General features: G+C 39.9%; 1 long non-coding RNA gene across 1 annotated transcript in view; it reads left to right on the forward strand.

Annotated features, from left to right (window-relative positions):
- Positions 1-14862, forward strand: part of LOC148366941 (uncharacterized) — a 168347-nt gene that overhangs the window by 95103 nt on the left and 58382 nt on the right. Inside the window, exon 2 of the long non-coding RNA XR_015850253.1 lies at positions 10339-10513. This is a non-coding gene — a long non-coding RNA (uncharacterized LOC148366941). The remainder of the gene's footprint in view (positions 1-10338; positions 10514-14862) is intronic.

Genomic DNA, 14862 nt, shown 5'->3' on the forward strand with positions numbered 1-14862 from the left:
GAAACAATATCAGCTTAAGAGTTTGCACTCGTATTGGATTCATGTGAAGTACTCGGCGTATTTTACATTCAGGTTAAATTTAACTTGTCAACAAACATGGTCGTTGCTGTCTCCGATTCCATGTTTTCTGGCGTTGCTACGTGAAAGCATCAAAAAAAGAGAAAATAACATTGGTTACCAAGCTAGATAAAAATGTCTTCATATTCCAACGTCGAGGCATAGTTTGTATGATACCAAAACATATGCTACGTATGCTAATTAGCTAATGCGCTCCACATCCTTGAAACTCAGGCTAATAATATTAAAATCATACATACGTATTGAACATGGCTAACAAAATAGTGAAAAATTAAGTACAACTTGGGTGTTATACTGTATACAGTACATGTATATCTCATCTCATCTCATTAGCTGCACCGTTTATCCTCAGTAGGGTCGCGGGGGTGCTGGAGCCCATCCCAGCAATCATCGGGCAGTGGGCAGGGGACACCCTGAACTGGTTGCTAGCCAGTCGCAGGGCACACAGGGACAGACAACTCGCTCGCTCAATCACACCTAGGGACAATTTGAACCGGCCAATCCACCTGAAATGCATGTCTTTGGAATGTGGGCGGAAACCGGAGTGCCCGGAGGAAACCCACGCAAGCACGGGGAGAACATGCAAACTCCGCACAGGAAGGTTGGTAGCTGGATTTGAACCCATGACCACAGAACTGTGCCGCACACGCGCTAACCATTGCGCCGCCGTGCTGCCCTACATGTATATCATTAAATGATATTATATATAATTATACATGTAAATAATAATGACATTTTATTTACCTTTGGTATGACATGACTTGAGCTGGTAGCGTGAAGTTATTGGATAAATGCAGAGGGGGAGAAGACAGAAAATTAAAATTGATTAAAATATCTCCACTTGCGAGCATTGCCCTGCCTTTAGAAGATGTATCTGTTTTAAACTTCCTTATTCTTGATATATATCTCGATCATCAATTGGTCTTGGGCATATTCCTTACCCAGGATAACGATCGGTATTACTTCCACATATTTCTTGATAATGGGAAGCTTTGTTTCCATAGTTATCATGTTTTTTATTCTCTCGTTATCATCACTGAAAGTAATGCAGTACAATATAACAGTATTGTTTAGTTTCCATGGTTATCGTGGACATAACTTGAGCTGGTTCAGTGGAGTTAGTGGATGGATGCAGGGAAGGGAGGAGACACAAGTTATGAAAATGTCTCAATGCCGAGTAGTACGCTCTAAAACACTAAACACTTTGTTGCTTTAATAGGTTTCCTCATTCTTAATAATAGCCCTGTTCGGCGATTGGTTAGAGCCATACTCCTTAGCGCGGGTAACGAGTGCCTTCTTCGTATTTCTTTCTTGGATCAAGCTAGGTTTCCATGGTTTTCATTTTTCTTCTCTCTTTTGAATTGCTGGGACTTTTAGGCCAAAAAATAAAGCTTTTAGAGAAGATTTTCAACTGAACGAAGAGAGAGAAAGGCATTGTGGTCGGGAGTTCAGCCAATAGCATATTAACATCTTTATGATGCTGTGAAGCAAACCAATAGCGGACCAGCATTTTATATGGCGTCAACCAATAGCAGAGAGTTAACTCAGAAAGTTCTAGACAAGGACACAGCAAAAACGGAATTTTGTACGTTTTTGGGCACCAAAAATGAATTGTTTGAGTGTTGTATTTTGAGGAAAATGCCATAACGAGGGGACAAAAGAAACATCGTCACGTAAGTCATCGTATGCTTGGGACGTGCTAACCCGAAGGTCTTCACTATGTTATTTGCATCACAAAAGGACTCACCAGCAATGTTCTCTCTAAGCTGCGCTTGTGCGCGATAGCGCACGGCCCAGAGCTTTTCCGCGCACAAGAAAATCTAGCCAACTCACAAAAATCAGGGCTCGCAATTGCTAATTAAAAAGCGAATTAGGTCAAAATTACAGTGCATGAAGGTAAAAATACACGGGTTCCCCTGACGCTGTGTTCTAAATGCGGTATTTTGAAGTCAAAGTCGAAGTAGAACGAAGTTGAGTAAAGTCAGTAGAGTTTTTTGAGAACCGGCTTCTTCAGCTCGGCTCACTAAAAAGAACCGGCTCTTCCGGGTCCCAAACGGCTCTTCAGGTTGTTTTTGCTTCTTTAATCCCTACACGACCAAATGTTATCTACAATTAAGCACAAAATGACTTAAAGGAAGGGGGGCAAACAAAAAATAAAAAAATACCAAAATGAAAAAGTAGAGATGGGGGAAAAAAGAAAATAAAGGAGAGAAAAAGTGAAAAAAAGCAGGAAAACTTCAGAAAAATAGCCAGAAAAAAAGAAACAAATAAAAGGAAATAGAAAACAAAAAAGCAAGAAAAAGTAACACCTGGGAAAAAATAAACACGATAAGATTTTTTTGGAAAAGGAATTTAAAAAAGTTAAAAAAAATAAAACAGGGAAAAAGAAGAAAACGTTTGTGTTGCACTTAAATAATTTCAAATTATATCAAGTCAATCTTGTTGCCAACATTGAACTTCCACTAAAAAATGTAATTACCGGTAAATACAGTTCCGTATCGTGCAACTGACTAAATAAGCCCCCAAAAATGTCAGTATTATGCGAGAAAAGATACCAGGACAAAAACGAAATGGAATCTTGTGAAAGAATTGTGAAAACAAATGACGTTCGTAGGCCGTACAACCTTCTCAATAGTGCATGAGTCAATTCATTCAAAAGTGAAAAATAATTTTGAATTGCCGGAAACTCGGAAACTCAGCAAAATGTAACTTGATGTCAATTTTTGGACATGTTTGATAATGATTTAGTTGCCACACTTGGGATTGCTGTTGCTCCCTGTTGTTTCAAGCGTTGCTCACCGACTTTGTGTGACCGCTCAGACCCGTGGAAAATTAGAGGGAACATTGCTCACCAGTAGCCTACACATTCTCCGGAAAGTCATCAGTCATCTGTAAACTTCATTTATCTCCAAGCAGGACATCTTCCAAACACGATTACGATTGACTGCACGCAAATTAACATTCTGCTTTGGAAGCATCTCACTTGATGTTGCTGCAAATATCTCAATAGGGAGTTTTCTCACTATATTATTGAAATTAATACGAAGTAAAATAACCCTTAAATGGTATTATGAATCCAACGAAATCCGAATAATCCAGAACAGCTATTACAGGAAAGATGTGTAAAACGCTTCAATGAAGCCTTTAATCTCCCCGAGATCGCAACACAGCCGTCATTAATCGTTCCAGACGACGGCATCGATTGATCTTGTCTGGCGCTTATTTTTCATCCTTAAATGACAGCGATCGCCAGATATGGGCAGCACAGGACCCCCGACCCGGGTGTGGCCCCCCACATTTCCTCCCGCCCCGGGTGCCGCCAAATAGCATCTTTAGCATTTAGCCCGGAAAGGTTTCCACTGCCCTAAGAGCACAGCGGCGAAACAGCGAGCGCTGCCGCTCGGATGACCTTTTCTGTTTAAGGCTTAATCTCTGACAAATGCATCCTTTAATTAGTCGCATGCCCCCCCGCTTGGTGTGGGGCCCTGCCCGGCTCCGATGGCTCGTACCCTCGACACGCGAGAAAAATGTGGCTTCTTCAATAGCGCGGTAAATGTTGCACAGAATATCTATAGAATAGGACTGTTCTTAAGGTCTTTTTTTGTGTTTTTTCAGAGAGTAAAAAAACTGGACTAATCCACAATTTTGGTTTACGTAGGTTGTTTTTGACCAAACACTCTTAAAATTGGTTTGTTTTGAATTATTTTTAAAGATGTGCCACTTTGTTTACATCACTTCCGTAAAGAGAGTCTGAGAGAGAGAAAAGATGAGATAGGGTAGGAGAAAGGGGAGGTAGAGAGAGAGAAAGAGAGAGAGAGAGAGAGAGGAAAGATGATATAGAGTAGGAAAAAGGGGAGGTAGTGTGTGTGTATTAGAGAGAAAGAGAGAGAGAGAAGGAATGGAAAGAAAAAGAAGACAGAGGGAGAGAGAAAGAGAGCAAATGAAAAAGGGAGAGGACAGAAGTGAACAGGAGGGAAGGAAAGAACAACAGAAAGTCAGAGAGAACGAGAGAGAGAGTATAAGAGAGTGAAAGAAAGAGAGGGGAGCTACAGAGAGTGAGAAGGTAAGAAAAACAGGGGAGACAGAAAGAGAGTGAATGAACATAGAAGGTCAGAGAGAGAGAGTGAGAGAAAGAGAGAGGGGCAACAGAGAGTGAGAGAAGGAAAGAAACACAGAGGGAGACAGAAAGTGAATGAAAAAAGGAGAGCACAGAATTGATTGAGAGGGAACGAAATAATCATAGAAAGTCAGAGAGAGAGAGAGAGAGAGAGGGGACAGGGAGACAGGAAAGTAAAGGAAGACACAGTGAGAGAGAAAGAGAGCAAATGAAAAAGGGAGAGCACAGAAGTGAACGAGAGGGAAGGAAGGAAACATAGAAAGTCAGAGAGAGAGAAAGAGAGCAAGAGAGAGAGAGTTAGAAAGAGAGCGAGAGGCAAAGCGAGGGAGAGAAAGAGAGAGAGAGAGATAGGAGGAAATCAAGTACGGAGACAGATAGAGAGTGAGAGAAAATTGGAGAGAAAAAGACGCGAGAGAGAAAGATAAAGAGAGCGCAAATAAATTAAGTTAAAATACGTGCCATGTTTAAATCAGTTCCGTAAAGAGAGACTGAGAGAAAAGAAAAGAAAATACAATGGGAGAAAGCAGAATGCTAGTGAGAAAGAGAGAGGGTTGGGAGAAGGAGAGAAAGGCAGAAGAGGAGAAAGATGGAGAGAAAATAAATGAAGAAGCGAGAGCACAGAAATGAACGAGAGGGAAGGAATTAAAAACAGAATGTCAGGGAGAGGGATAGAGACTAGGAAAGGGAGATGGATAGAGTGAGAGAGACAACGGGAGAGAGAGGGAGAGAGAAGGAGGGTGGTAGAGAAATAGATTGAGAAAGAGTGCAAATGAAAAGGAGAGAGCACATATGTAAATGAGAGGAACGGAACAAAAAACAGAAAGTCAGAGGAAAAGAGAGACGAGGAAAGAGAGACGGGCAGAGGGAGAGAGAGAGAAAGAGATATTAAAAGAGAGAGAGCAAAAGAAAAAGCACTTGAATAAGAGAGAAGCAAAGAAAAACAGAAAGTCAGAGGGAGAGAGAGACAAAGACAGATGGACAGAGGGAGAGAGAGAAAGAGAGAGAAAGAGAGTGAGAGAAAGAGGTAGAGAAGGAAAGAAAGCACCGCCCTCAAAAAAATCATTTTTAAGATTCAAATGTTTTATAAGAGTTTGCTCAAATTGATCCATTACTTTGATAAATGGTTCGCTTGTAAATATATCCAAGTAATGGATCTGTGCACTTGTGACTCAGCCTTCTTTGACACATTTACATGATTTGCATTCATTTTAATTTAACATAAACATTTGACGGTAGTCGACATTGTAATCATCGGATCCTTTTCCAATCTGCCTCTTCATAGTTTCCATTATCCCCAACTCTCAAAATGAAAGCGAGTAGACGGAATGGAGCTGATGGTCCCACTGCAGCTGCAAAGCCAGTCAAATAGATGCCCGGCCCCCGTTTTATTGGAAGGGGCCCTCATTATTTGGGTGTAAGTCAGCCTTGTGACTGGAGGGCCGTGTCTTTGATGCAGGCCTCCTTGATATTCTTGATATTTATCCCTTTTCGCCGCTGTAGCAGAAGTGCCGCCGTCGACACCAGCAGCGTGTGGCGCTTTTATTGCCTTGCCCGAGGGCAGCTGCAGCCTTCTCTCTCTCTCGTGCTGGCTTTTTCCTCTCTCTTTTGTCTTCTCTCTCCCTCCCCCTATATTTCTTTTGCTCTCTCTATCTCACTGGTTTTCTCACTCCCTCTCTATTTGTCTTTTCTCCTGCTATCTGTCTGTTTCTCTTTCTGCACTTCTCTGTTTTGCTCTCTCTGTCTCTCTTTTTCGTTGTCTTTTTCACCATCTCTCCTCTCTCTCTTTATCTCTATTCCACTCTCCCTGTTTTAGTTATTCTCTTACCCCTCTCTCATTTCGCTTTATCATTTTTCACTCTCTTGCTTCTTTTTCTATATTTCCCTCTGCCTTTCTCTCACCCTCTTGCCCCTCCTCCCTCTTGGTCTTTCTTTCCTTCCCTCTTTTTAACTCAATTACTGCTACTCTATTTTTATCCTTCTCTGTCTCTCTCAGTCTCTTTCCTCATATCTTGGTCTTTCTCTCTCTCCCTTCTCTCTGTATTTCTTTCCTTCTGTTTGTTTCCAAGTATTTATTTCCTTATCTATCTCACTGCCACTCATTATTTCCTTCTCTATCCCTCTCCCTTTTCTTCTCAGTCATTCTTTCACTCTCTGTATTTCTTTCCTTCTCATTCTTTCTCTCGGTCTCTCTCATGCTCTCTCTTTCTCCCTCTGTTTCTCACATCTCTCTATCTCTCTCTCTATTGCTCGCTTACTTTTTTCTCTTTCACACACTATTTTCAGTTCTATATTTGTTCTATCTTCAATCTCCCTTTTCTTTCACTCCATTTCTCTATTAATATTTTTTTGTCTTTTTTTGCTCCCCTTTATTCTCTCACTCCTTCTTTTTCTCAATCACTCCATCTTTCTCCCCCCTTATCTCTACTTCTAATTTTCTCTCATCCCACTCTTTCTCTTTAGTTTTTTTTGTTGTTTTCTTTCTTTGCTCTTTTTTGCTCTTTTTTGCTCTCTTTCTCTCTCTCTCTCTCTCTCTATCTCTCTCGATCTCTCTCTCTCTCGCTCTCTCTTTCTCACCCCTTTGCTGTGCCTCTTACTTTCACATAATCTCCTTGTCCCTCTCTCGCTCTCTCTTGCTACCTTCTTCTATTTTGTCCTCTCTGTTGGACTCTCTCTGTTCTGATCTCTCACTCTTGCTCTCTTTTGCATTCACTTTTTTTCTGCCTCTTTCTCTCTTTTTCTCTCTTTTTTTCTTGCTCTCTCTTTTTCTCCACACCCTCTTTTCCCCTTTCTCTCCTTCCATCACTATTTCACCTTTCCTTTTTTTGCTGTCTCTCCCTTGCTGACTCTTTTTGCTTGTCCTTTTTTTCTTTCCGTCTCAGTCTCCTTCCTTTGCTCCCTCTTTCTGCCTCTTTCTTCCACTTCACCCATCTACAGCGTGCAAGTCCTGCAGCCAGTCGAGTCCCCTCTATCCCCAGGCAGGCCGGCTCAGTCCCTGGGGAGCGTGGAGGGGGGGTTTCGACGGTATTATGGTAATGCTATAGCCTGCTGCTCACTCCTCACAGCTGTGAAGGAGGCCATCATTACAAGTATTGTAGCAATTTGTTTGAGAAGGACACGTCACAAAGACGAGTGGCGCACGCATACATCACATAAAACATGATGAAAACATGCACGGGGGCTAAAATGCAAAACTTGTTATGAAGCCCTTATATCAAGTCTACTGTCGAAAGGGCCCGCTGTAAATCTGTATTTTCGCCTCTTTACTTTTGTATTTTATTTAATATTTCCCACCATCGTCTGATCGTAGCTCAGGACGAGAGCCCGTGGCGCAAAATAGGATATAAAGTATTTGAATGGCTAATGCTTTAGCCGTCGGTGTTTTAATCAATTCACAATGCATTGGAATAGTGCCTGAACACAAATGAGGCCTTGTTTCGCACCTTCCAGCAAATCACGATGATGTTGCAGTGCAGTGAAAAAGTATCTGCCTCCTTCCAGATAACTGTGTTTTTGCAAATTTATCACTCACAACGGTTTCAGATCATCAAACCAATTTTAATATCACACAGAGACAACAGAAAAAAACGCAAAATGCAGTTTTTATCACAGACCAAAAACAGACACAGGACCCAATAGCGCTCGTTTAATCAGTTTTTATTAATAATGAGGGAGAGTAGGGCTTGCTTCCACGATCCGATGGTTGATGGACAATGGTAGCAGGTGGCTGGAGACACAGAAGTGACACTTCGAGCGAGGATGGTCGTAGAATTGCAGGAATACTAGTCGTTAGCCGGGACGGGAGAGCAAGGGCGGTATCGAGTTCGGAAACAAGGTCGGCAACAGGTGTCAGGCAGGTAGCGGGGCAAAACAGGTCGGATGTCGGGAAGGCAGAACAGGGCAGAGTCAGGTCCAGAAACAGGTTGGCAACGGGTATCAGGCAGAAAAAAACAGGGCAGGAAAAGTGTCTAAAAGTGAGAGCTTGCCGAGCTGGGAGCATCTGTTCGCAACGATCTGACAGGGTTCTCTTGAAAACCGGGGGTTTAAAAGGAGTCTATTAGCCAATCAGCTCTCAGGGCTGTTGGCGCCAATTGGGCAGTAACAGGTGCCTCGAATCGGCAATCATGACAGATTTGAAATGTTGATTCCATTTATTAAGGCAGGAAAAACAATCCAAACCTACCTATCTGAAAAAGTAATTGCCCCCTGAACCTAACAGTGAGTTGGGCCAGATTTGGCAGAAATAACAAAAATCAACCGTTCGCGATAATTGGTAATGAGTCATTCACAATGCTGTGGAGAATTTTTGTCCCAGTCTTCTTTGCAACATTACATTATCCTAGAGCGCTTAAATTTGAGGTTGTTCTCCTTCAGGATCTTCCAGTAAACACCAGAATTCAATATTCCGTCAACCACAGCAAGTAGTCCTGGTCCTATGGCAGCAAAGCAGCCCAGTTAGGGTCAGTGTTCATGAATCCACTATAAGAAAGCCTTTGCCATCATTTGGACAGTACCCAGGCAAAAAACGCTGCTGTCAATGAATCAAAACAGTCTTTGAGGAAAGTCAGAAGAGCACAACAAAATGGTGATCTCCTGCGGGTGCCCCGTGGTTTGTTATCGGGTCCGTTAAGCGACTGAGGCAGCACCGAGAGAGAAAGAAATAGCGAGGCTCTAGGTCTGGCCTGATGCCACAGCTAGGCTAACAACTCTCTTAAGCCACCCCTGCTGAGCAAGTAGTTAAGCAATGCCAGATCCATTACCCATAAAAAAGATGACTTGGAGCTACTGTTGTATTTCAATTATTGTGGAGACCTGGCTGAAGCTGAGGTTACCCGATTTTAGCAAGCCAGCCGCTCTCTAAATCGCTTTCTTTGTCTGAAAGGAAAAACCCTCCGATTTTGTTTTGTCAAATGACAATAAAGACCATTTATTCAACCAGAATTCTGTGTTCTGTTTAAATATGAAAACCTATATTTGTTATTTTGTTACAATGGTAAACCCTCAGTAGGTAAGGATGTCATCTTGAGGTAAGTTTGACCCGTGCAGATTTTTATGAAAATTAATATTAAGATTAATAACCATGACAGGCCAAATGAGGCCTGTGTGCTTTACTTTGCCCAAGCTATGCTAGCAAATCTATCATGTCTCAACTAAGATAGAAAAAAAACTATGTGAGTATGTTGAATTGAATTAAATCGTCCTTATTGTCATTGACATCAATGTTGTAAAACATGGTATGCAACGAGATTAGACATGGTACTCAAGGTAAAAATGTAGAAAAAAAAGATAGATCGATAGATAGATATACCATCAGGATAAAGGCAGGGAAAAAATGGAAAAAAACATAGAGCTTAAAGACTAGCCCAAGTTTTAGTAATAGTAAAATGTTTGTGAATGAAAAAGAATAGTGCAATAGAAAAAAAGCATGATAACATTTAGCAGCAACAAAAAAGAAAAGATCGCACAAGTTATTACGGTTTGGTTCTCTTGTTTAGGGTGGTGATGGCCCTGTAAGGGACAGTGTGTGTCTAGTGGGTAAGCGGTCTCCCCCATTTCACTAATCTCCTTGAAACTCGAGTCTGTATCGGATCTGAAGGGCATTAATAGGCAGGCGCACTCCAGTGCTGCGTAAAGGTGAGCGAGCGTATCGTGCAACTAACTAGCTGTCACTGTTTACAAAGCAACATGGCTGAAAACATCACGCCAAGTAATTGCCGTATCAATTTCCCTATTTGGTCAAATATGTGCTGAAATTGGGCGGGTCCAGACCACACAGTCAGCACAAATGCACGGCCGTCCCCCAACACACACACCAGGAAGCCTTATTAATTATTTGTAGCCACTTGACTTCATATTGTGCAGGCAGTGGCTTGGTCAAAGATTATAATTACCACTTCCCTGTTTGTATCATTTTCCATCTCTTGTGCTTTTAGTGCAATATTACCTCTCCTGTCCCCTCGCCCCCCCCAAACACTTCCCCCTCCCCGTCCGTCCGTATACACATGAGCAAAAGTGCAGGCACATCATTTATTGATAAGACAAAAAGAATGTAATGAAATTATCAATGTTCTTGAATTAATTATGAACATGATTAAGAAAGCTAAAATCCCAGGAGCTGCTCTCTCATTACCCCCGTCGGCTCTCAGGGATTGCTTCGGTTCCGTGAAGGAGAGGCAGAAAAAGCCCAGTCTGGCTCCTGCAGCCTCCCGGTGCACCAGTTCCTGAAGGTCTCCGCCGGAGAGATCCGAGATCCGATGTGGGCCTGCTGCGAATTTCGGGTTGTCTCTGAACGCGTCACTTGGCAATAAAGTTGAGGGACAGGTAGGTGAGCTTTCATCTGCAGTGGTTTTGTTTATTGTTGAGACTTTTTGGGGAATTTCTATAAAATACAATATAAAACTCTCCAGCCATGTTTTTACAAGTGGTAATTATCGACTGATATTTATCCAAGAGATGACATCGGAAACATGATGTTGATGTTGGTTCGATAACAGGAAAATGCACCAACTTTTTGTCACTTGAAATCTGCTGTTGAACACAAATTTCTCTCATTTGTTTTTACCATAAGAACAGTTAGTTTTTCTTTAATACGGCAAAAACTGTATTTATACCTCATGATCAAAGCTTTTTGTTGTTTTGAATTAATTGTCCAAAACTGCTTATTATGGGTAATATTTTTTTTATTTTCTGTACTCTATATTATTATTTTTTAATAATCACAATAATTATAATAATTAAGCACTGTTTGATATGAGGGTAGATCATTTTAATGTATTATTATTAATAGATATTTTATTGTAAATATTATTACATTTATTAATATAAACTTTTACCTCCTCAAAAAATTTGAATAAGCAAAATATTCTGATATGGCATTTTTATAAATTATATATATTGTTACATTTATTTCATATTTAGAAATGTATTTTGAATTTCGATTTTAAAAATGCATAATCTAGTATTAGTATTATAATGTATTAATAATTGTTATTTAATCATAAAGTATTTGTACAGAATCAGAAATCACATCAAATATATCTAAATATAAAATATATCTTTTATGGCATAAATTCATATTTTAATTTATTTTTCTTGTTAAATAATTAAAGTAACATTTTAAATAAGTAATTGTATCTGATGTGGCAGATCATTTCATTTCATATTTATTGTTATTGATTTTTAATTAAAACAAATAAAACCTTACATAAACAAAATTATCCGACAATGCACATGGTAGATATTTTTTATTTATTATGAACCATTTTAACATTTATTATTTTATCTACTTTATATGTACTAATTCATTATTAATTAATTTCAAGATGATGTGATCTTACCAGTAAGTACATCAAATATTACAAATATTATATTCTCCAATATCCAATAATCCTTTTTCTCACTGTACTAGAGAAATAAGATAAAATATAGCTAAATAGAAGCATTTTCTGTCATAAATTTCGTATTGTGAACTGTGTGTGGAATGCGAAAAAAAATATCCAAACATATAGACAAGGTATATTACACTTGTTGTTTTCTTTATCCAAACGATATCGTCACATTGTGTTTGTTTATATGTCTTACCAGAGCCCCCCCCAAAAAATTTTTAATGATCGTTTAGTTTGTCAAATATTTGACAAATTGTATCAAATACAAATCTATTTCTTAAGAAAAAGAGGTCATAAAATGTATATTATCATTATTTTAATAATAAAATGTTCAACATTATTTACCATATTTTCCAAATTGAAGGTTAATATACCAAATCGGTTATCGGCATTGTCCTGAACAAGCAGACAGCAAAAGTGGCTTCTAATGGAGATTTCAAATATACAGTCCTTAAAAATCTCTTGTACACTTCAATTTTGGGCTTTATTATTGGAGAAAGAAAATGTCACTTTTGAACAATTTGTGTTTTGGAATGCAGTTGTAGCAAAGCACATTTCTATTCCGTGGGAGAACTACAGATACTCTTCTTTGCCTTTCTTCTGCTCTTGTCATTTGGGACCATATATGGGGCGAGATTCCCTGCAGGATTGACACTTTTAAGGGAAAGACTCTCTCCTATCCGTGACTTCTCTTTTATGCACATTTCCAGCGTTCCTGCCTGCATGGAAGCCAGAATGTGCACGGATATACAGAAACACACACAAAAGCTCTGTACATTAGACCCCCGGGATACAACACAAATCCAACCTGAGGTGAGGTGATATTGCTGTATAGCGGGGGAAGAAAACCTTTAGTAATTAGTTCCAAACAAAAATAACAAAATAGTATATGGTGGAACAAGAATATACATTTCAAAGAAACGTTCAATCGGATTAACTTTTTGTGTGAGCTGGTACGTTGGAGTTACAGGGTGGGTGCAAAAAAAGGGGGGAGGGGATTAGAAATAAAACAGATTGCAAAACGTCCGCTAGTAATGATGGTTACTCTTTCAGATTTCATTGCTTTAATCACCACATGATTTGGAATAATAGTCGCATGGATTGGTTACAGTGATGCAGTTTTGTGAGGGTAGCAACACATGTGCCTTCTTCGCATTTTTTGATAAACCCAAGTTTCATTTCCATAGTTATCATGCTTTTGTTTCTCCCTTTAGCATCACTGCAAACTTTGGGAGCACAAAAACACAATATTGTGTGGCACTAATTTGCTAAGTCTTAACTGAATGATGAAAAGGCATTATGGGAGGTAATTTAACCTATAGCATATGATGCCATGATGTAAACCAAAAGCAGACCAGAATTTTATATGACTTCGAAACGAAAGCAGACAGACATCTAAGACATAACATGTCATACGCAGGAACACTGCTTCGTTTAATTTTTGGGCTTGTGAAATAATTTGTCTTTGGTTGTATACTGTAGTGGGGGTTAATGCCGTAAGGAGGGGCATAAAAAATCGTATTCAACACTGTTAAATGAAAAGGCCAGAAGGTGGGATCGCCGTATCCCGGGGTTCCACTATACTTGTATTTTTCACACAATTATCATCACTTTACAGCTTCTTATTTTTGTTTTTAATATTGAAATTAATTATTACAGCCATATTGGACGGTAAGTGGTTTTGAGGTAGAAACCTGCAGTTGCGTACGAATATTGTAAACATACTCTTGAGTTTCTGTATTTACCAAGAACCAGATTTATGTGGTCTGAAAACCAATTACCCAGATTTATTGAGTCTTCCTATTAGACAATATTAACCTATTTTGAGTTGTCCTACATAAAAGAATCCAATTTTCGGTTTTGTATTTGCATTTTTGACAGAACAACTCAGTTGGCTAGATTGAGTTAACCCAATCAGTGAATCAACCAAATCTTTACCCCAGTTATTTTTAGATGATTGTTTTTAGAGTGCACAATACTTTTTAAAAGTTTTCTTTTTTATGATTAATTAACTGATGGGTTAAAGCTTTAAATGTGTTTTAATTTAAGTTAAAACAGGACTGAAACTGCTTTCGACATAGGTTTAAGACCACATACAAAAAAGTGATTCATTTATAAAATTGAAACAATGGCTGTCAAGACCAGAACGGAAACAGGACCCAATTGCGTGGTGTTACGTTAAGTTTTATTGAAGGAAAGAGGAAGGGCTGCGCCCACGATCCTGTGTTCCCTGGACGCGGGAAGCAAGTTGCTCTCATACTCGGATTGTGATCCGAACACGGAAGTGGATCTTCCGTAGCGAGCGATGGCTGTTTCAGGGATGGGAAAACTGGTTGGTAGCCGGGACTGGTCGGGGTCGTAAGCCAGTAAGCGTGAGTAGGGGTAGTCGGGGACAAAAAGGGGTCATAAGCCGGGGCGGGAGAGCAGACGTGGTCAGGATCAAAACAGGTCGTAGCCGGAGACAGACTGAAGCAAAAAAAGGGGCAGATGGGAGTCAGGGTCGAAAAAGGCTGAGGTTCGCAGACGGACTGACAACAGGGGACTGACAGGACTGGGTTCAAATAGTGACAGGGAGCCAATCGGAACCCGCGACGGTTGGCGCCAAATGAGTGGGCACAGGTGATTCACATCAGTAATCATGACAATAGCGAGTTGTTCCACAAATAACAATCAAATTTTTAGATTTGTATTTTTTATTTTTAATAAAATAACCCAGTCCCCGCGGTTAAATAAACCCAAACAGAATCTCAATCAACTCTTTACCCAAGTTATATTATTATTATATTATTATTTTAGCCACTTTGAATTTGTTTACAATTGCTGTCTTTTATGATTAATTCATCATCGGGTTAAAGCTATGAAAGTGCCTCCTAAACTCGGGTTTTAGGCTGCATTAGATCAGCTTTAAGGCCCTTTTAACCCAAAGTTATAGCTACAAGGTTTTAAAATTCTACATTTTGTTGGCTGTGTTCCTAATGCCGTGTCTAGCGCAGAAAATCAAAAACTCAAGAACATCTGATCGAAACTCCGTTTGATTTGAATGTCTTTTTTGTCCTTTTTAATTCATCATCACTCGTTTTAGCCTCAGTCAGAAAAAGACAAAACAAAGGACACAAAGAGAGATCGGCAGGGTTAATGGCGGGATTGATCCAAGTATTGGATGGCACATAAAGCTGCAGTTACTGGATATTACCCGGCTGCTATCGGGCCCCTGTGATGGGCCTGGATAAGGAGTGCTTAGCAAAGAAGATGCTCCTGCAGGGCAGATACGCTTTCTCAGCCCTC

Source organism: Urocampus carinirostris, chromosome 4, assembly GCF_059441175.1.
Source record: "Urocampus carinirostris isolate Australia breed hairy pipefish chromosome 4, RoL_Ucar_1.0, whole genome shotgun sequence".
Taxonomy (NCBI): domain Eukaryota; kingdom Metazoa; phylum Chordata; class Actinopteri; order Syngnathiformes; family Syngnathidae; genus Urocampus; species Urocampus carinirostris.